Consider the following 23,796-nt stretch of genomic DNA (forward strand, 5'->3'; position numbering starts at 1 on the left):
TGCATTTTCATCCGCTTTAAAACGATGGAGGCCTTCAACGATGCGATAGTGGAGAACCCGGAGGAGCATACCTTCCGATACAGCGATGGAAAGACGGTACCAATTAAGATGTCAGTGGCTGGAGGCTCTTACAAATATATAAGGATATTTAATCTTCCCCCGGAGGTAGAGGATGATGATATAAGTAGGGTTCTAGCGAGGTACGGGAAGATCAAAAAGTTGGTACGAGAGAAATTTCCACCTGAGTGTGAATTGGATCTCTACACAGGCATCCGTGGAGCTTATGTGGATGTGCAAAAGCCGATACCTGCTGCCTTATTCATCAGGAACTGTAAGGCAAGGATCTACTATGAAGGTCTAAAAACCGATGCTTTAACTGTAAAGCGGATGATCATGTGAAGAAAAACTGTCAACTCATGACTGAACTGAGAAAAGTTGAACAAGGTTCCTCCAAACCGAACCTCATATCGTATGCGGAGGCGCTGTCGTCGTCAAAAACTGTCCTCGCGGCGCGTTTAGAGGCAGCACGATCTTCATTAGATGTCGTGAATGCTAAGGTAGCAGGAAAGAATAATGAAGGCCAGGAAGCCTTGACGGCAGCAACAGAGAGACGATTGCTGTCCCGCTCGAAGAGGCTTCTATCGACGACGATGTCTTTGACGACACAAGCAAAGAAGAAAATGGAGAACTAATGGTGCAGGAGGGATCGAGGATGAAACGAGTCTTGGCCGGAGTGTCGTCCCAAACGGACTCGGACGAATCTAATGCAGAGACAACTGTTCAGCGATCGGTTCCGAAAAGAACAGAGGAATGAGGTGTCTAATGAAGAAGCTAGTTTAATCTCCAGTCCTCTGGAAGATATTCAGAACATTCCTATCAAAGACAATGAACAGGATAGGATGGTTGAACAATCAAAACGCAGCGGCGGTAAACGTGGTGGTAAGCGATAAAATTTAACACTGTGCATAGCATGAACCGTATCAGGAACGTAGGTTCAATAAACATTAACGCGATAGAGGTGGATTCTAAGAAGCACCTGTTTAAAGACTTTGTCCTTAACTCAGATTTCGATGTGGTTTTTGTTCAGGAAGTACATTTTGAGAGTTTTGCTTTTTTACCGCAGTTCACTGCTTTTGTGAACATCAGTAAAGACGGGAAAGGGACAGCTATTCTCGTTAGGAAGTCTATTGAAGTGAAAAATCCTTTACTCGATCCTTCAGGTATCATTTCTATGGAAAATTAGCGGAATCAATTTCGTTAACATTTATGGACATTCTGGCAGTCAATATCGGTCTGAAAGGGATGATTTATTCAGAAACAAGTTGGCGGTTCATTTGAATAGACCTTCTGTGAAGGAACATGTAATTGGAGGTGATTTTAATTGCGTGGTAGATAGTGAGGATGTAAACGGACGAGCATATAACATGTGTGCGGGTCTAAAATCACTAATACAATTACTTCGTTTTAAAGATGTGGACAGAAAGCTAAACAGCGGTTTTCCCAGAAAATTTACTTTTGTGAGAAATGATTCTGCTTCGAGATTAGACAGATTTTATGCAACCCCAGAGATTTTTAAGAAAATAACAAAATTTGAAACACTTCCGGTAGCTTTCTCTGATCATCATGCGATAAAATTCCAGTATAAATTATCGAAAGAAGAGAACGTAGTTCTTTACGGGCGAGGACACTGGAAAATAAACACTAGTTTTTTTAAAGACGATGTTTCGAAAGAATTTGAAGATGTGTATGAACAGTTAAAAAAGAGAAGGAAATATGTCACGAACTTTTCGGAATGGTGGAGTGTCGACTTTAAGGCTAAAGTTCGACATTTTTACAAACAAAAGTCTGTGCTTTTTAATAAGAAAATATCAATAAAAAAAGAATGTTTGCTTACAAAACTAAGGGAGTGCTTTGAAAAACAGGTAGTAGGCGTCAACGTTTCCGATGAGATAGCAATAATTAAGGCAAAGATGGTGGAAATAGAACATAATCGTTTAGAATATTATGCATCGCATATTGAGCAATCTTCTATATTAGAAGAAGAGAAAATGAATGTTTACCAAATTTCAAAACAACTAAAGAAACAAAACGCGTCTGCCTTCAAGGCCAACAATGTGGGAGACAAAGGTCTCGTGGCTACGGAGGTAGCGTATCAGTATTTCAAGAGGAACTTTACAGCCACAGATGAAGCAAATCCACGATTTGAGAATTTTGCGGCCTTAAGATCCATCGATAAGACATTAAGCGATATTAATCAACGGGAGTTAATTAAAGAAACAACCGAAGACGAACTAAAGCAAGCCATAGAAAATGCTACGAAGAAAAAGTCACCCGGTCCTGACGGGATTAATTATGAATTCTATTCAGTTCATTTTAATTTACTGAAGAATGATCTACTATCCCTCTTTAATGGATTTTTAAATGGAAATTTAAGTCCAAGTAACAACTTCTCTTCGGGAATCATAACGTTAGTTCATAAAAAAGGAGCACAGGAGAATTTGAATAACTTTAGGCCAATCAGTTTACTCAATTCAGACTACAAAATACTTATGAAGATACTTGCTAAAAGGTTTTCGAATGTGATGGATGAGATACTGGATGTTGGACAAACCGCAGGAAAACATAATGAATCTTGTGTAGATAATTTAGATGCTATTCGAAGCATAGTTATTAAAGCTCAACAATCTAAAAAATTCAAATGTCTGTTATTGAGTATCGATTTAGAAAAGGCGTTTGATACTGTCAATCTCTTATGTCTTTGGAGCATTTTGGAGAAATTAGTTTGGAGAAGATACCGGATAAAGTTATAAGACTTATTTCTTCAGTTTACAAAAATGCTGAATCTAGAGTGTTAGTGAATGGTTTTTTTACACACAGCTTTAAAATTGAGAGATTGGTTAGGCAAGGCTGCCCAATGTCGATGTTTATGTTTTCACTTTACATTGAGCCACTTATTAGAACTTTATATAACAAGATGAATGGAATTTTATTTGGAAATAAATTTTATAAAATATTCGCTTATGCGGACGATCTAACGCTATTAGTTAGAAATGAGCAGGAATTCGATATGATTATGAACGTTTTTGATGATTTTTCAAAATTTGCTATGATTAAAATAAATAAAAAAAAATCTGGCTTCATAAGGCTCAATGACTGTAGAGCAGGCCCTTTTCGAATAAAAGAAGAAAGCAAACTAAAAATTTTGGGGATGATAGTAACAAACAATTATAAAAATATGATTGAACTAAATTACAACGATTTAACAAGTAAAATACAACCATCCCTTTTTGTACATAGCTCAAGGAATTTAAATATGTTGCAAAGGATCTGGATTATAAACATTTATATTATGTCTAAATGCTGGTACATTTCACAAATATTACCAATCGATAATAAGCATCTGGGAAAAATTAAAATGATGACCGGAAAATTTATTTGGTTCAATAATCCTATTTATAAAGTAACTCGTAATCAATTATATTTATGCCCCGAAAAAGGAGGTTTAAATTTAGTGGATATAGAGAGTAAAACCAAAGCGCTTTTCGTTAACCGACTTAAACACAGTAGTATTAATGCAAATAACGATCATTTTCTCTTAGGAACAAGAAACTTAAAAAATATATCCTCCAATACAAACTTGTTGATAGCTAGAACCAAAGAAATATATGACGACTCCAATTTTAACTCATGCAAACAAATTATAATTCGTTTTTGAATGCAAATGCAATCAAAGTCTCCGTACAAGAGAAGTTTCCAGCAGTAGACTGGGAGCATATTTGGGAAAACGTTAACAAAAATTATATATTGTCAAATGCAAAATTCACAACTTTCGAAATATTCAATGACATTATCCCGAACCAAGTAAAAATGTACGATCACAATATCCGCAACATTAATAGCTACAGCTTCGACATCTGTGGTTTCCCAGATAACAATATACATAGGATTAAAAAATGCAAAGGTTCTAAAGAGGTTTGGAATTGGATCAAAACTATAGTAAGAGACAAATATAAAAAGAGATACGAAACACCCGAACAGATATGTTCAGAGTTCATATCAGATAATGGTCATGATGCAAAAGCCGTGCTATTTCTAGTTTTAGAAGCTATTTGTTATAATATAAAACACTATAAAAATGGAAGTCTATTAGATTTCCAGAGAAAGTTACGAATATTAAGATGGAATAAGAGGAAAACAATAAAGAAGCACTTTGGGTTTTCTCTCAGTATTTTCTAAAATGAAAGTTCAAGAGAGAGGAACATGATAAAATTAATCGTAAAACTTACACATTTTGTATATCAAATTAGTGCCATAAGTAGTTTTAAAATTGTTTCTGTATAAATAAGATGGTTATGTAATAAATTTTATACAAAAAAAAATATAGTTTTTATTGACAAAACAACATTTCAAAACCTTTCGGAGTTTATATCATTATTGATTAGAACGTAAGATTCCGAGGAAGACACCGGCAGCAAATGGTGAGTTGACAACCTGGAAGAAGCGTCAAACATAGCTTCGGCCCTCACAAGTTCCTATCTCACACCTCCACCTTACACTAGTCTGCCGGTTGAAACATGGTTACAACTGGTTGGTGTTGCCTGGGCAATGTTGTCATCCGACAATCGCTAAGTGAGAAGGTGTGACGCGATCATTGGCGCGTAAACCATACTCCGGCGGTAGAGGAAATGCTGCGCCAACCTGAGCGTCTGTTCACCAAGATGGTGCGGCTCAAAACAGCGTCTGATCTCCATGTTAGGAGCGGCTGATCAACGTCCTGGTGACAGCGTGGGATTCTAAACAGAGCTGACACGATGGTCCCCCGGTGAGACAAGGGATCGGGGAAGGCCCAACGAGCCGCCCCGGAAAACAACATGTTACAAACAACGTAAGAGATAATACGGATCGGAACGATCGGCATGGACCTAGGCAACGAAATAAGGACTACGATTGGAAACTTGGGACTGCTTTCCAGGATGCGACAGGATAATATATGACGAGCTACATCGACGCAACTTCAAAGTCGTAGCGCTGCAGGAACTTTGTTGGACAGAACAGAAGGTATGGAAAAGCGGGCACCGCGCGGCTACTTTCTACCAGAGTTGTGGTACCACCAGCGACCTGGGAACCGGCTTCAAGGCACTGGATAAGATGCGCCAACCCGTGATGGGGTGGCAGCTGATCAACACAAGGATGTGCAAGTTGAAGATAAAGGGCCGGTTCTTCAACTATAGCATGATCAACGTGCACTGCCCACATGAAGGAAAAGCCGACGACGAGAAGGAAGCGTTCTACGCGCAGCTGGAGCAGGTCTACGACAGCTGCCCGCGACGGGACGTGAAGATCGTTATTGGGGACTTGAATGCTAAGGTAGGATAGGAGGTGATGCCTCTCGTGGTATGGTAGTCCGAAGTACCTTCTTCCCCCGCAAAGGTATCCACAAATCCACCTGGAGATCACCCGACCAACAGACAGAGAACCAAATCGACCACGTTTTAATCGACGGCGGGTTTTTCTCCGACATCATAAACGTTCGCATCTACCGCAGTGCGAATATAGACTCGGACCACTACTTAGTAGCTGTGTGCATGCGCTCAAAACTATCGACGGTGTATAACACCCGCCGAAGTCGAACGCCGCGACCAAATACTGAGCAACTGCGGGACGCCGAGGCTGCACAGGAATACGTGCAGCAGCTAGAGGCTGTGCTACCTACGGAAGAGCAGCTTGGCGCAGCTACCCTTGAAGATGGCTGGAGAAGCATCCGATCCACCATAGGTAGCACTGCAGTAGCGCTACTAGGTACAAGGGCCCCGAATCATAGAAATGACTGGTTTGACGGCGAATGCAAACGGTTAGTCGAGGAGAAGAATGCAGCACGGGTGAGAATGCTGCAACACCGTACGAGAGCGAACGTGGAACGTTACCGAGCACTTCGACGAGCATCTAAACGGCGATGCAGTAGAGCGCGAGGACGGTATGGCAACTGATTTTGGTGCACGAGCAGAAGACATCAGAATTCCAGCCCCCGATCTTCTTCTGGAGGTGGAGGAGGAGATTGGTCGGCTGAAATACTACAAGGTATACAGCCCTAGAGTTGTATGAAATGGTGACGTGCGACTAAACACTGTAACTACTGTTATTACAGACACAATAAATTCGTTTGTTTAGTGATTAACGTTTTTAAATTCTCAGCCTTTCCTTAATTTTTTTCAGAAAGATATTCAATTATACTCGAAAGAATTTTATTTACACTTAGTGATGTTGGGCCTTGAAAAGATTCATTTTTGTTTTTTGCTTCTCAAGTTTGTTTTATTTGCCAACAAATACATTCACTGTATTGCGAAGACAGTTAATATAAGTATATATTTTATTTGTAAAGTTGGAATTGATAAAAAAAATCTAATCAGTGTTTAGTCAATGTTTAAATGCAAAAAAAAAATTCTTAGTAGATTAATACTTACTTTTAGGCACTCGCCGGCTCTTACTCTCTTATAAATTTATATTTCTAGGAACTTACTCGTTCGAGATTATGTCAGTCACGATTATTCAGTGAATGTCGAATATAAAAAAAAAATAAATAAAAATAACTTATAACCCTTGCAAAAAAGTGAATTCTTGTTGAGTAATTCATGGTTTTTATGGTTATCATATTCATGAGTTAAACTTTCAATCCATCAGCTGCTACCATCAGTAGCAGTATTACAGTTTTGATTGCACGCGGATAGAAGTCGTGCCCACTGCAATGATAGACGACGAGAAACTAGCGGCGCTCTGCTCCACGTATACTCTACGGTACTGTTTTTTTTCCTGTAGGGCCGAAACACAACTGCGTCCATTAATAAGGACTTTTGTTGTATGACCCATGTTTGCTTTGGTATTAGTCGATTATCCTATCACAACTAAGGTATGATGGACACTGGTTGACATAATACCCGATCCAAGTTAGGGTCGACTCGTTTTATGTTCGAATACCTTACCAGGATCACAATGCCAGATTTCATGGGGCTCTAGTAGCCCTTTTCCAAATATTGACATCCTTTGATTGAACAAGGCTCCACAGTTGCAGAGTATATGTTCAGCAGTTTCGGTTTCAAATTGGCAAAAACGACATTGTGTAGATCGAGTTTTTCCAATTTTGTTTAGGTGATACCTACTCGGGCAGTGACCGGTCAACAGACCCGTTAGTACCCGAAGATCTTTTTTATTCAGATTTAGTAAGATCCGAGCTTTCACAGCACTCGGTGTGATAAATCTTCTAGCTTGTCTGGATGTATCCGTGGCGTTTCAGCTTGATTCTACCGTGGACATTACCCAAGTTTTAAATTCAGTCCTCAGAGCGCATTCTGGGACTCCACAGAATGGTTCCGGACCAATAAAATTTGATGCTGAGCCTTCTCTTGCTAGGCTTTTTCATTTCCTTCAATGCCGTAATGGCCGGGCACCCAGTATAGAGTAACTTCGTTCCTACTGGCCAATTGTCTTAAAGAAAGAAGGCATTTCCACACTAGCCTCGATTTACATGTGAAAGCTTTAAGTGCATTTAAAGCTGCTTGGCTGTCAGAAAATATGCAGATTTTCGCAAATCTGTAATTTCTTGTTAAACAGATATCAATTTCTGCTTGAAATACCATTGGACTGTGGCCCATTGGTATAGCTCTACTGATTCCAGGGCCAAACACCCCGGCTCCAGTATTTTCACCCATTTTTGATCCATCGGTGTAAAACACAACAGAACCTGGACGCAGACTCGGCCCTCCTGACTCCCATTCATAGCGGCTTGATTTAACTACTTTGAAGGGGATGTCATAGTTTGTCTTCGTTGTCATCCAATCTTCTATTGTTTTAACATCAGAATTCAGTCTGAATTCCATAAGGATTCGTTAGTGTCCCACAAGGTCACCATCTGAGATCTCATTATAACGTTTAAATATCAGAGCACTTTTTGCAGCCTGCTGCTTTACATATTTGTGCAAAGGTAGCATACAAAGGAGGGCTTCCAAAGCAACTGATGGTGTGCTTTTCATTGCCCCAGTTATTGATATACAGGCAAGCCTCTACAGTTTACCAAGCTTCGCTTGAGCGGTTATCTCATTAATTTTAGGCCACCATATGAGTGAAGCGTATGTAACCTTCGGACGAACAATTGCCGAATAAATCCAATGGGATGTATTTGGTCGTAGTCCCCATGTTTTTCCCACGGCTCTGCTACAAACCCAAAGGGTATTTGTACCCTTAGAGATAGTCTTGTCTAGATGAGAATTCCAATTCAGTTTTTTGTCTAAAGTTACTCCGAGGTATTTACCTTCTTCTGCAAACTGAATTTGAACACCATCTAGAATAGGCCGTTTTAAATTTAGCTTTATTCTTTTGGTAAAAGGTACTATAACAGTTTTGGAGGGATTAGCATTTAAACCCTCTTCTCTACACCATTTTAAAGAAGATTTGAGCGCAGTTTGTAGCCGATTAGAGATCGTGTCATCGAACATCTCACGAACTATTATGGCTACATCGTCTGCGTATCCAATTACTTCATATCCTAGTTCTGTTAGCCTTTTAAGGAGTTCGTCTACAACTAAGGACCACAATAAGGGTGAAAGTACTCCTCCCTGAGGACATCCCTTATTAGATCTGATATTTAGCTGCGCACCTCCAAGATAAGCAGAAATTTCTCGATCTCTTAGCATCGATACAGTTATCCAGGCCCCTTGCTTCCATTGCGGAACGCATTGAGCTATAGGATGCATTGTCGAATGCCCCCTCTATATCGAGAAAAGCAACCAGAGCTATTTCTTTGGCTTGAAAGGACTTCTCGATTTGTTAACCAACGCTTGTAGCGCTGTTATTGTAGATTTATCTGATTGGTAAGCAAATTGGTTATTGCTCAATGGAAACTTCACCAAGACTGTTGACTGTTGCTTTGTTGTTGACGGTACTGTTGCTTTTACCAGCATGTTATCATTCAAGACATCAGTTTCTATTACGCTTCTATTAGTTCTATTAGCAGGTTTAGAAATTGTTCAAGGCAAGGTGTTGTTTCAAACTTTTCGAAAAACCTTCACCTTCGAGACATCAGATTAGTTTGGGTTCATGAAAGCAAACATAAATTGACCTATTGGGACGGGGAGATTCTGTCAATTTCTTTTTGGATATTGATACAGAGAAAATCACAGGGAATGGTTGGTGTCTATTCATGTCGTCTGTGCTAGGAATGCTCGCATGTGATTGGTTCATTGTTCGCGTAAATTTGTCCTTGGCACATTTTATGGATTTTAACCGCTTTGCAATGAAAAAATAATGATAACTAGCATATTACAAAATTGTTATACATTTTATCTATTCAACAACATATTGGTTATTGTTATTCATCATGAGGTTATGCTGTTATTATCGTTTGAAATCTGACGCAATATTTGCCAGTTTCAATTCCAATTTCACAGAATGCATACCAGTATAAAAAACACAGACGTAGTCCCACGTCAAAACAATAAAGCTGCTGGAGTGGACTAACTTCCCAGCGAGCTTAACGGTGGAGAAACACTGGCTGGAGCCGTGCACTGGGTCATTGTCAAAGTTTGGGAGGAAGAACGAGTACCGGAGGAGTGGATGGAGGGTATTGTGTGTCCCATCTACAAAAAGGGCGACAAACTGGAGTGCTGCAATTACCGGGCAATCACTCTGTTGAACGCCGCCTACAAAGTACTCTCCCAAATACATTGCCGTCGACTATCACCATTTGCGAAGCAGTTCGTGGGGCACTACCAGGCGGGATTTATGGGTGCCCGCGCGACCACGGATCAGATATTCGCGGTTCGGCAGGTTATGCAGAAATGCCGCGAATATAACGTGCCCACACATCATTTGTTCATCGATTTTAAATCGGCGTATGACATAATCGATCGGGACAAGCTATGGCAAATTATGCACGACTACGGATTTCCGGACAAACTGACGCGGTTGGTCAAAGCGACGATGGATCGAGTGATGTGTGTAGTTCGAGTTGCGGGGGCACTCTCGAGCCCCTTCGAAACCTGAAGAGGTCTAAGGCAAGGTGATGGTCTCTCGTGCCGACTGTTGAACATTGCCCTAGAAGGTGTCATTAAAAGAGCGGGGATTAACACGAGTGGCACGATATTCCAAAAGTCAGTTCAACTGTTTGGTTTCGCCGACGATAACGTCATTGTGGCTCGGACCTTTGTGTAGATGGCGGATACGTACATCGGACAAAAGGCTGAAGCCAAACGGATTGGACTGGTCATCAATGCATCGAAGACGAAGTACATGAAAGGAAGAGGTTCACGAGAGGACAGTGCTAACCTCCGACCTCGAGTTCAAATTGGGGGTAATGAAATCGAGGTGGTTGATGAGTTCGTGTATTTGGGCTCACTGGTAACTGCCGACAACGATACCAGCAGAGCAGAGCAGATCGAGTAGAATTCGTCGCCGCACCTAGTTAACCATCTACAAGACGCTGATCAGACCGGTAGTCCTCTACGGGCATGAGACAAGGACTATGCTTGTGGAGGACCAACGCGCCCTTGCGGATTTCGAGCGGAAGGTGTTGCGTACCATCTTCGGTGGACTGTAGATGGAAAACGGAGTGTGGAGAAGGCGAATGAACCACGAACTGTAGGAGTTGCTTGTGGAGCCATCTATCGTCCACACCGCTAAGATAGGCAGGTTGCGGTGGGCTGGACATGTTGTAAGGATTTCAGACGACAGCCCGGTAAAGATGGTTCTTGAAACCAATCCGTCAGGGACGAGACGGAGAGGTGCACAGCGGGCAAGGGGGATCGATCAGGTGGAAGACGACCTGTGGACCCTACGCAGACTGCAGAGCTGGCGAACTGCAGCCATGGACCGAGTGGAATGGAGACGACTCTTACGTACAGCAAAGGCCACACCACGGCTTGGGACTGTTTGGTAAGGTAAGGTAACACAGGCAGTTCCTAAAGCTGCTTGGAATATGTTCCCTTCCCTACTTCATCTCCATCAAAAAGTGTTTTTCCTATTTGAACTGCCTAACCATGACCAAACACAAACATAGACAGCCCAGATCAATACTAAACAGAAGAGCCTAAGTGCTTTGAATAGTGTTGGAATCGTGTTGGAATCGCGGGCTGCCTATAGGCACAGATACACACACGGCGTAATGACGCCTTCTCCAGACAAAAAAGAAGACGTGATGGGCGATCACGCCTTCTATTTTGTATGGAGAAGGCGTCATTACGCCGTGTGTATACTTGGGCCTTATGATCGTTCCGCTTTCAAGTTAGCTACACTTGTTAGCAGCTAACTGTATGTAGCGCTGACTCTGACGTTTATGTACGCTGGTCACGTCGTCTATCAGTGCGGTAGAACTTGATTTCCATTTGTGTGTAGCCAAGCCACGTGAAAGCTACATTTTAGCTGTCGACGCACAGTGGGGTTTGTTAGGCTAACCCGTAGGTATCATGTTGCGACCTGGAAGACAATCGAATTCGTGTTTGTATTGTCTTCTTTTTTTTCGTGTCGTATAGAATAAGTGGGCGTCGTACACGCAGTTGCGCAATTACGCTGTTGCGTGTTGCATATTGCAGTTGTGCGGACGGGGGACAACAACATTACTAAGAGGCAGATATCAGGAGTTGCAGCGCACTCTCAGGCACGCAACAGTATATCACGGTGCTAGGTGTTGCATCCTGAGGCTGTGTTGCTATGCAAAGTGTAACGAAAGTATTCACTCTTCCAGAGCATAGTGATAACAATTGAACGGATGTTGACCAGCAATAACACTGGTCGACAAAACCGAAAGAAGGTGGCCCATAAGCTTAACATAGTTGCCCTAAAAAGGTTATAGCAATTTCTCAAAAACCGTCTCTTGACAACTTTATCTCTAACTCTTGTAATTGGGCGTCGTACACAAATTATGTAATGCTAAAAATCTAGATTTCAGACCCTTCTCTCACCCACGTAACAATAAGAAACGCAGACTCAACCCCCCTCCCTCCGCTTCATGCGTTACGTGTTTCGTGTACGATGCCTTCTCACGAAGGATGTGCTCTCTTAAGTCGCATTATGTGTTCCTCAATACGCTCTTATATATTAGTGTTTGAATATTTCGCAATTATTTTGCCTTCAATGTTGTACAAATTTGGTTCTAAGTTATTCATGTCATTTGTGGTAGTTATGTAACGTATGGCACCCGAAGGTTATTAGGGGCTATGTAATTCATGAAAACTATTCACACTTTAGCCTCTATTCAATCCGAACTAACCCCGAAAAAAATTTTTCGTTGGTAGAGCACAAAAAGCTCGTTATGCATAATTCCGTACAAATCAAAGCCTGAACAAAGAGACACATCCTTTTATTCTATCCCGGGAAAAAACTCTAAAAAGTGTAAACAATAATGACCAGTGAACATAATTTAAAAAATTTCAATCGTAACAAATCGCATCATCTGCATCACAATACACTTCGAAGCGAACAACTGTGCATTAATCACAACCCGAAAGCGAACATCAACCCACCACACGAATCCTTTTGCTTAGCGTCGTATTCCATGCATCCGTGATTTTTCAATTTATCTGCAGCCCAAAATTGCCCTGCCCCGCCAGCCAGCCAGCCGTCGTCGCACAGGCAAAGGGCCAAATCCGTCTCATTTTCCCAAACTGCTGCTTCTCGCTTCTAATGATATGATCTCTCACGTTTTCCATCTACATGTTTATTCATTTCAAAGTCATGAAGGCTTCGCTGTTTTCCCTCCACTCTCGGGAATCGGGACCGGGGTGCAGCATCTTACGCGGGGTTAGTTGCCTGCCATGCCGGTGGATTGTGGGTATTATTATTTTTTTGTGTGTGTACTAAATCACACCAATCTCCTCTGGCTGCCGAAAACAAAAACAGGAAAAATTAAACATTCAACCTCCGCCGTGTTGCTTAAAGGATGATGGCAGTAAATGGTGATCACAAGTGTGCTTCTGCTTCAATACTAGGGTAGATATCCCATTTCGTCCCGGCAGGAATCCGGCTCGGATCAGTCTCCTCCATTCTGTTGCACAACACAACACAGAACCGAACAAAGGTACACGAACACAAAACGAGAACAATTTAACGAATCGAATCGCCGACCAAAGAGAAATAAACACAATAAAACAGACAGCCCGCGAATAGCGAAGGGATCGAAAAATGAAGAAACAATTCCACTGGAAAGCATATCATGCTTTACAATTGTGAAACATAAATTCGAACAAATAAATGTCGAGTGGTTGCGCTTCTCGCTGGGTCTCTCGATCCCGCCGGGAGGACTTTTTCGTCCCGGTTCTTCGCGCAGTCGTGTCTGGCTTGTCATTTTCTTCCCGGTTCTTGGAGGGGGTTAGTAAAAATGGTGGAACCAAATTTCGTGCAGGGGACATTTTAATTTTTTGTCAACAATTTTTCGGGTTCCATTGTTTGCGCTGAAAGTGACAAGCGAGTAGAGTACAGCAAATATATTCAGGAATTGTTCAAAAAGCATTCGCTCGCTCGAGCTTATTATCCATTAATATTTTGAGTATCTTTTTGCTGTAACGGTAATCGTATAATCATTCTTCGGCACAAAAAAGTTATTTATTGCTGGGTCGTGTCTATGGCGTAGGAAATGTGTGGCACATTAAAACTTCCAGCTCTTATTTCCTCATGCCAATTACAACACGGGAAAAACAATCTCATACACATGTTTTCGCACCGCATAACCGCATGTTGGACTATCGCTAACAAGCCGCCATTTTTTGCACCATTCGACGCTGTTTCACACCAAATATCTAATTTATTTCCCACTTACCGAGCCTAGGAATTTACAAGCTGTTGTTGAAACAATAAACGTCAATTGGCCACGGGCTGTCATAAAGGGAGGAAAACCACATACGAGCCATGTGATGGCAGTGTTTCGCCACGAAACAAAAAAAAGTGCTGCTCACATATAAGACTACAGGCGGATGGTCTCTCTGGCCGTCGTCCAATAATGTATGTAGCTGGCTGTTGTTTACAAACATCCCCTCGGGGTGAAGAGATCGAAAGAAGAAAAAAAAACAAAACACCAAGAACGCTACTAAAGTATACGCCGTTTTGCAATCCCCTCCCGCTCGATCTTTGGTAATATCTTGTCCGCACATATATCCAAGAAGTTACTTTATTGGTTTCACTGACTGGCCGATTGGGGCGCCCCATGCATTTGAAGACGACCACGGACGGCCAGAATGCTTGCCTGCCCCTCCTTAACCCGATCAGAAGGGGATAATGAAATGCTTACTTTGATATCAGTTTCGCCCCAGTTAAGTTTACAGTAGAAAGTAAAAAAAAAATGGGTAATTTTTTTTAAGTTGACAGGTAAAATTTATTAATTGGAAAATGAAATAAATAACTTAGAGAAAAAAACAAAAAAAAGAACAAGGTTGAGAACTTAAAATAATAAATGAAAATTGGTACAAAAAATGACGCGAAGGGAAAAGTTGAAAATCGAGAAATCAAGCAGGCAAAAGGTAAAAATTAAACTAAGGCTGTCAAATGTTAAAAAATTGAAAATGTCAAAATTCAAAGAAAAAAAAAATTAAAACAACAAAATGTCAGGCAGTCGAAGTAAAACGATGAAAAGTCATAATATCAAACAGTTCAAAATTAAATCGAAGAAATTGCAATAAAATAAGAAAGTTAGAATATAAGTTTATAATCTATAAGTCTGAAAGTCTAATAGACTTAAAGACTAAAAGACAAAAAGACTAAACACTAAAAGACTAAAAGAATAAAAGACTAAAAGACTAAAAGACTAAAAGACTAAAAGACTAAAAGACTAAAAGACTAAAAGACTAAAAGACTAAAAAACTAAAAGACTAAAAGACTAAAAGACTAAAAGACTAAAAGACTAAAAGACTAAAAGACTAAAAGACTAAAAGACTAAAAGACTAAAAGACTAAAAGACTAAAAGACTAAAAGACTAAAAGACTAAAAGACTAAAAGACTAAAAGACTAAAAGACTAAAAGACTAAAAGACTAAAAGACTAAAAGACTAAAAGACTAAAAGACTAAAAGACTAAAAGACTAAAAGACTAAAAGACTAAAAGATTAAAAGACTAGAAGACTAAAAGACTAAAAGACTAAAAGACTAAAAGACTAAAAGACTAAAAGACTAAAAGACTAAAAAACTTAAAGACTAAAAGACTAAAAGACTAAAAGACTAAAAGACTAAAAGACTAAAAGACTAAAAGACTAAAAGACTAAAAGACTAAAAGACTAAAAGACTAAAAGACTAAAAGATTAAAAGACTAGAAGACTAAAAGACAAAGTAAAAAGTAAAAAGTAAAATGTAAAAAGTAAAAGGTAAAAAGCAAAAAGTAAAAAGTAAAAAGTAAAAAGTAAAAAGTAAAAAGTAAAAAGTAAAAAGTAAAAAGTAAAAAGTAAAAAGTAAAAAGTAAAAAGTAAAAAGTAAAAAGTAAAAAGTAAAAAGTAAAAAGTAAAAAGTAAAAAGTAAAAAGTAAAAAGTAAAAAGTAAAAAGTAAAAAGTAAAAAGTAAAAAGTAAAAAGTAAAAAGTAAAAAGTAAAAAGTAAAAAGTAAAAAGTAAAAAGTAAAAAGTAAAAAGTAAAAAGTAATAAGTAAAAAGTAAAAAGTAAAAAGTAAAAAGTAAAAAGTAAACAGTAAAAAGTAAAAAGTAAAAAGTAAAAAGTAAAAAGTAAAAAGTAAAAAGTAAAAAGTAAAAAGTAAAAAGTAAAAAGTAAAAAGTAAAAAGTAAAAAGTAAAAAGTAAAAAGTAAAAAGTAAAAAGTAAAAAGTAAAATGTAAAATGTAAAAAGTAAAAAGTAAAAAGTAAAAAGTAAAAAGTAAAAAGTAATAAGTAAAAAGTAAAAAGTCAAAAGTCAAAAGTAAAAAGTAAAAAGTAAAAAGTAAAAAGTAAAAAGTAAAAAGTAAAAAGTAAAAAGTGAAAAGTAAAAAGTAAAAAGTAAAAAGTAAAAAGTAAAAAGTAAAAAGTCAAATGTAAAAGTAAAAAGTAAAAAGTAAAATGTAGAATGTCAAAAGTAGAAAGTCAAAAGTCAAAAGTGAAAAGTTAAAAGTCAAAAGTCAAAAGTCAAAAGTCAAAAGTCAAAAGTCAAAACTCAAAACTCAAAAGTAAAAAGTAAAAAGTAAAAAGTAAAATGTAGAATGTCAAAAGTAGAATGTTAAAAGTAGAAAGTCAAAAGTCAAAAGTTAAAAGTCAAAAGTCAAAAGTCAAAAGTCAAAAGTCAAAAGTCAAAAGTCAAAAGTCAAAAGTCAAAAGTCAAAAGTCAAAAGTCAAAAGTCAAAAGTCAAAAGTCAAAAGTCAAAAGTCAAAAGTCTAAAGTCTAAAGTCAAAAGTCAAAAGTCAAAAGTCAAAAGTCAAAAGTCAAAAGTCAAAAGTCAAAAGTCAAAAGTCAAAAGTCAAAAGTCAAAAGTCAAAAGTCAAAAGTCAAAAGTCAAAAGTCAAAAGTCAAAAGTCAAAAGTCAAAAGTCAAAAGTCAAAAGTCAAAAGTCAAAAGTCAAAAGTCAAAAGTCAAAAGTCAAAAGTCAAAAGTCAAAAGTAAAAAGTAAAATGTAAAAAGTAAAAAGTTAAAAAGTAAAAAGTAAAAAGTAAAAAGTTAAATGTAGAATGTCAAAAGTAGAATGTTAAAAGTAGAAAGTCAAAAGTCAAAAGTTAAAAGTCAAAAGTCAAAAGTCAAAAGTCAAAAGTCAAAAGTCAAAAGTCAAAAGTCAAAAGTCAAAAGTCAAAAGTCAAAAGTCAAAAGTCAAAAGTCAAAAGTCAAAAGTCGAAAGTCAAAAGTCAAAAGTCAAAAATAAAAAGTCAAAAGTCGAAAGTCAAAAGTCAAAAGTCAAAAGTCAAAAGTCGAGAGTCGAAAGTCAAAAGTCAAAAGTCAAAAGTCAAAAGTCAAAAGTCAAAAGTCAAAATTCAAAGTCAAAAGTCAAAACTCAAGAATCAAAAGTCAAAAGTATTAAGTCTAAAGTATAAAGTCTAAAGTCTAATGCCTAAAGTCTAAGTCTAAAGTTCAAGGTCTAAATTCAAAAGTCAAAAGTCAAAAATATTAAGTCTAAAGTCTAAAGTCTAAAGTCTAAAGTCTAAAGCCTAAAGTCTAAGTCTAAAGTCTAAAGTACATAGTCAAAAGTCTAAAGAGTGAAGTGTAAAGTGTAAAGTCTAAAGTCTAAAGTCTGAAGTCTTAAGTCTAAAGTCTAAAGTCTAAGTCTAAAGTCTAAAGTCTTAAGTCTTAAGTCTTAAGTCTAAAGTCTAAAGTCTTAAGTCTATAGTCTAAAGTCTAAAGTCTAAAGTCCAAAGTCTAAAGCCTAGAGTCTAAAGTCTAAAGTCTAAAGTCTAAAGTCAAAAGTCTAAAGTCTAAAGTCTAAAGTCTAAAGTCTATAGTCCAAAGTCGAAAGTCTAAAGTCTAAAGTCTAAAGTCTGAAGTCTATACTCTGAAGTCTAAAGTCATAAGTCTAAAGTCAAAAGTCAAAAGTCAAAAGTCAGGAGTCAAAAGTCAAAAGTCAAAAGTCAAAAGTCAAAAGTCAAAAGTCAAAAGTCAAAAGTCAAAAGTCAAAAGTCAAAAGGCAAAAGTCAAAAGTCAAAAGTCAAAAGTCAAAAGTCAAAAGTCAAAAGTCAAAAGTCAAAAGTCAAAAGTCAAAAGTCAAAAGTCAAAAGTCAAAAGTCAGAAGTCAAAAGTCAAAAGTCAAAAGCCAAAGTCAAAAGTCAAAAGTCAAAAGTCAAAAGTCAAAAGTTAAAAGTCAAAAGTCAAAAGTCTAAAGTCCAAAGTCGAATGTCAAAAGTCAAAAGTCAAAAGTCAGAAGTCATAAGTCAACAGTCAGTAGTAAAAATAAAAAGTGAAAAACCGGTAGCAAAAGTTCCCTGGAAAACACTAAATAGTAAATAGTGACTGGCAAAAATTGTCAAAATAGTAGTGCAGAATGTGGAGTTAGAGAGAAAAGTGTAGAGTGAATAGTGAAGAGTGAAGAGTGAAGAATGATTAGAGAATAGTGAAGAATTAGGAGTGATGGATGAAGAGTGAAGAGTAAAAAATGAAGAGTGGAGAATGAATAGTGTATAGTGAAGAGTGAGGAGTGTGGAGTGAGTAGTGAAGAGTGAAGAGTGGAGAGTGAGTAGTGCATAGTGAATAGTGAATAGTGAAGAGTGAAGACTTCAGCGTGAAGAGTGAAGAATGAAGTGTGAAGAGTGAAGAGTGAATAGTGAATAGTGAAGAGTGATGCGTGAAGAGTGAAGGGTGAAAAGCGAAGAGTGAAAAGTGAAGAGTGAAGAATGAAGAGTAAAGAGTGAAGCGTAAAAAGTGAAGAGTGAATAGTGGAGAGCCAAGAAAAAAGAAGGGTGAATGGAGAAGCGTGAAGAGTGAGGAGTAAAAATGAAGAGTGAAGAGTGAAAAGTGAAGTGGGGAATGAATAGTGTATAGTGAAGAGTGAGGAGTGGAGAGTGAGTAGTGAATAGTGAAAAGTGAAGAGTGAAGAAGGAAAACATGAAAAAGAACAGAATAAACTGAAAACCCTTCAAGTTAAAGTCAAAATCTTCTCATCTTGCTACTCTCTGATATTCGGGAAAAAAGAGTAATTTACGAGCTTCGCCCAAGGATAATAGACAGGAGTTTGTACACGCCGCGGTCGCTCTCTCTCTCTCTCTCTGTGCGTTCAGTGGCTTGTAAATATGCTGTGTTTCGTCATGTCAGCAAGGCGGTGCAAGAAAAAAAAACAACCTTACCCATTACTTAGGGTGTCGTACAACGAGTGGCTAAATATTCCACACATATGGTGCAGCGGGCGGCGAATGCAACGTTCCCACTTTCCGCTTCCGTCAATAGGTTTGATAATGCGTTGCCGGCGTGTTGTCATATATGTTCGATCATTTTGGGAAACCTTATCTTTATTGCGGTCGTCTTTAGCGTTTTTATGTTTTAAATTATTAGCTATATTTTTTTTCGTTCGAAATAAAAAAACGATCCATGTTCATACTGTATCACTAGGTCTTAATCTTTTGAATATATTGCATTTTACATTTTTAAATGTGCATCGAATTTGAATTTTATATTTATCACATTTTTAGGAAGAACATTAGAAAAATATGCTTTGCATTTCAGATAAAGGCGCAATTACAATGACGGCAAAGTGATTACGACCGCCACAAAAAAACGCAAAACCAAGCAGCCTATCATTATTCAATTATTACCACAAACAATTGGCTTTCCCTGCCTCGGATCGTAATTTACGGTAGCAGTACTCTGTCAGTTCATGATCCTGCATTAAACTCACCCAAACATGCAAACGCCTGCCCAGTTTTTCCTCTGCTCATTTGCCACCTCACAGCTAATTAACACAATCACAGTAGCGGAACTAATCGGCTCCATCCGCCGTTTGCCGTTTTGGTGCAGGCAGGCTCGAACTGTATCACTGAAATCAGCCCCACCTACTCCATCATCCCATCCCATCCAATTTGCGGTGGTTCGCTCATTTGTAGATCTAAAATAAGAATCGTGTAAAATTAACTCCAACAAGTGCCCCCGTCCAGTTGGGCAGGGCTGCGGTAAAAATCACGTGGTCATGTTCTGATGTTTGCGATGGGACCATCGGAGAGAGCCCAAAACAAGCAGCACACAACCGGCGAAGAAAACGAGGTGTGAAAGAGATAAGACTCGTTAATATGTTGTCTTGGCTCAACTCCCCACCGTCTGTTACCTGACTTGCTTGTTCAGCCTACCATAATTTGCCTACATTGCGCATCCTGGCGAGAAGCTCCATTTCATGCTATTCTGCACATCAGCTGCAATGCGCTGATATGTGGAAACAATCCCGTGCAATAAAGCGCGCGCGCACACCCAAAGCGTGAAGATCTGGGGCGAGAAAAACAATAGGGAAATTATGCTGTGTCAGTGCGAATAAAATTTGCCGTTAATTGAGTGGAAAACGAAGCGAGCTGGAAGCTCATCCGAGGGTAGCTCGGTAAAAAATGGACGAGGAGATGGTTTTTAATTGCTTTGAATTATAATCGTTTAATGGAATCTTGTAACTGCAACGCTCTCAGTGTTATCTACAAATGGTTGAAAATTTCCAAGCGAAACGTCATAAAAGTGTTACTGTTATCATTTTGGTTCACAAAAACGGTGTTTAGAATACTTTTTAACTTTTTGTTATATTTTGAAATACAAATTGTAATGTTCTGTTATTCCCACGAATGTAACAAAAACTTTTCGTAATATTACGAAAACTAAATTTACGAAAAAAAAAAAACTAAAAAGAACACCGTATTCTATGTAACTACAAGCATCCAGCAAACACTAAATGTTCCTACTTCCATCATCACAGCGAAAAACCCGAACAGCATCACAAGCAGAAAAAATGCCGAAAAAAGGCACTTCCCACCATCTGTCGTTCTCACACAGATTTTTCTAATAATGTAATAATGTTATTGGATTAAATTGAATTATGGCTGAACGAGGCAAACGAGGAAGACCGATGCTGATGCTGCACTATATATATTCCCGAATTCGTTTTCGCCTCGCACTCAACTACCGACAACCGACAACAAGCGGAGGGGACCTTCTGCCAAGGGTTTATCCCATTTGGACACAAACAGAGCGAACCATTTTATCTTGTCTTTCCGGTTGTTTTTTTTTTCGTTCATCCTCTACCAGCGTTGCAAAGCAATGGTTCCCAAAAGGGAGGAGGGATGCCTAAATGGGCAAAAAGGCGAATAACAACATTTCGACAGCGCTGTTCGTTTGCGTGTTTTCAAGCTCACAGTAATGTATAGTTTCCCAACGTGAGCGCGTGATGGTTGCGAACAAACAATATATCAATATTTGATCTGTAATTGATTGCACCGCGCTGTTTTGTTCGGAGTTCTGAAGGGAGAGCAAATGATTCCCGCAGAATCATCATTATGTTTGAGGTTGCGTTTTTTTTCGTTGCTTTTTCACTTATTTGAAGCAATTTCGTCACCGCTGTCGATAATGAGGTTGTGGATGTGCTGGTCTGACAACACAGGGACCCCGGGATCGCTGTCATAAGGGATGATTTACTGTCTAGTCCGGGTTAGGCAAGGCAGCTAGCTATCAATCGGCGTCATTCCGTCCGCATGGTGGTTTTCGGGGTTTCAATAACGCCGCCGAACTGGATTATATTGGATGACTGTTTTACAACCAATAATATTGCTGATGGTTGGGATTTATCGTTCCCATGTGACTGCAATAAAAATGCGTTATTCGAGGTTAGATTTTTTTTCTGCCTCGCTGTGAAATTATATAGCTGACTTGGGTACAGTTTGCTATTATTGGACACAATTTCGTGGACAAGATAATCTAGAGCCTGAACGAGCTCTCTAGGTTGGAGAAATTTATCGATCATCGAACAGAATATCAAAGCATTTATAGCGGAAATTGCTTCTGCAGATTAATAATTAGTGAACCTTCTAGTGTATGTTAAGGTTCATATCGTATTGAAAGTTAATCATTATTCATCATTCCCGTCCAGTAATGACTAGCTTATAAAATCAACTTTCAACAAAAAAGGGATTTTCTACGAAATAGTGTGCTCTGGCCTTTATCGAAAATCTACATATATTTGTAAAGATGTTTGTTAACTGCTGCAGTTGTCTGGGTTTATACTTTAAATCTTCTTTTTACCTTTGTTATACTAAACAAAGGTTATAAAATCGGTCCAAAAACGCAAAATAGATCCAAGATCCGGAGGGCCGAATCGTATATACCATTCGACTCAGCTCGACGAACTGAGCAATGTCTGTTCGTGTGTATGTGTGTGTGTATGTGTGTGTGTATGTATGTTGTCTGTATGTATGTGCCGCAAAAAATAACGCACCTTTCTTACAGAACACAATATCCGATTTTAATGATCTTATACGCAAACGAAAGCTTCTGTTCTCCCCCAGAATGCTACCGAGTGGATTTTCGATTAGTGGCTTAGGTTTTGAATTATTGATCAAAGAGTATTTTTTATATGAGACATTTAACTTTTAAGGCAAAATGAATGGCACGGAGGGCCATGTGTTTTATACCAATCGACTCAGATCGACGAACTGAACAATTTCTGTATGTATGTGAATGTGTGCATGTATGTATAGATGTGTAAATATGTTGTTTATATGTGTAGTATATCAAAATCGAACAAAAAACAAAAAAAAAACCTAAATTAATCCACCTTGCGGTCAGACCCAGCCTTTCTCATTCAAACTTTTATTTGTAAAAATAGATTTACAAGAATGCTTCAATCCGATAAATGTATATTCACTCTTTAGGTTCTAAAATATTGATGTTGTAATCTATACATAAAAAAATGCAGTCCGGTCTGTCTGTCTGTCTGATCCATATAAGCTCGAAAGTTACCGAACCAATCGACGTGAAAATTTGTATGTAAGGGTTTTTGGTGCCGATAAAGGTTCCTATGATAGTTTAAGACCCCTCCCTTTTCTGGAAGGGAGGGGTCCCATACAAATGAAACACAAATTTCTGTACATCTCGAAAGCTAATCAACTAAATGGAACCATATTTGGCAGGTGAATGTTTTTAGTGGTAACAAATATGTTCCAATATCGACCTCAGGCAGCATTTTGGATTGTAAGAAGGCAACTTTCGGTTTCTGAAAACAGCTGAAAATGACCAAATACCACCCAATATGAGTTTTTCTCTAACCAGTATGACGTTCAAAATCCAGAAATTGACTCCAAATGCTATTATGGAATCCAAAATGGCGACTTCCGGTTTGTGAAAAGCAGCCTAAAATAACCAAATACCATCCAATATGAGTACCTCTAGAACCAGAGTGATGCAATGAGCTAACAATTGACCTCAGGCATCATTTGACCCTGGACACCATTTTGAATTTAAAGACGACCACTTTCAGTTTTTGGAAAACAACCTGAATAACAAAATACCTCCTAATATGGGTATTTCCGGTGTCAGATTGATGCCAGAAAGTCTGCTGAAAATGTCCGAATACCACCCAATATGAATATATTCAGAAGAGTCGTGGATGTTGTCATTTCGATAATACCAAACATTTCAAACGCTTTGTTATTTGACTTTGATCATATCCTATGGCCGATTTGTGGTGCATTTGCAGACTTTAAACACATCGCAAGGAACCAATGAATTTGAAACGTTCAAATAGTTCGATACCATATTTAAATTATGTTGAGGCCACATATATCGATCAAAGCAGGTGTAGTTTTAAATAGTCTTTGAATTTCTTTTCTTTCCATAACTTTTGAGTCACATATCAAATTGCTATGAAGTTTGTTATTTGTAAGTTTGAGAGATGACTCGTTCGTATGACACTAGTTATGATCAAATATGTCATGTAATCTTTAAGATAATAGACTTTCGTTGTTTTATTGACAATTTTAGACATAACGGTTGCTTAAGTTCGATTATAATCAAATAAAACGGGAACGTACAGGGCAGCCAAACTATGAAACCACGTGTTCCCAAACCCATATTTAACCCGCTCATCTGATAATAATATTAATCAAATCGGTTGTGTAGTTTCTGAGATAATGAAGTTTCGTGATTTTCACATTTCGGTACGTTACAGACGAAGTTACAGTCCGATTACAGTAAAATTCAATAGGGTGTTATGAGGCAGCTAGACTTGTTAATTGACACTAATTTTGTGGAAATAAGGGGTGACATTGCGCATTTCGTTTCGAGCAACTCGAACAAAACTAAATGATCGCTGGGGGGCGCTATGTTTCGTTTTTCGTATTTTTTTCGACTTTGCAGGTTAGATGAGCCGCAGGAAAAATGACAATAACAGCTCCTTTTAAGCTTAAAGCATAACTGG

This window comes from Wyeomyia smithii, chromosome 3 (genome assembly GCF_029784165.1).
Source record: "Wyeomyia smithii strain HCP4-BCI-WySm-NY-G18 chromosome 3, ASM2978416v1, whole genome shotgun sequence".
Classification (NCBI taxonomy): Eukaryota; Metazoa; Arthropoda; class Insecta; order Diptera; family Culicidae; genus Wyeomyia; species Wyeomyia smithii.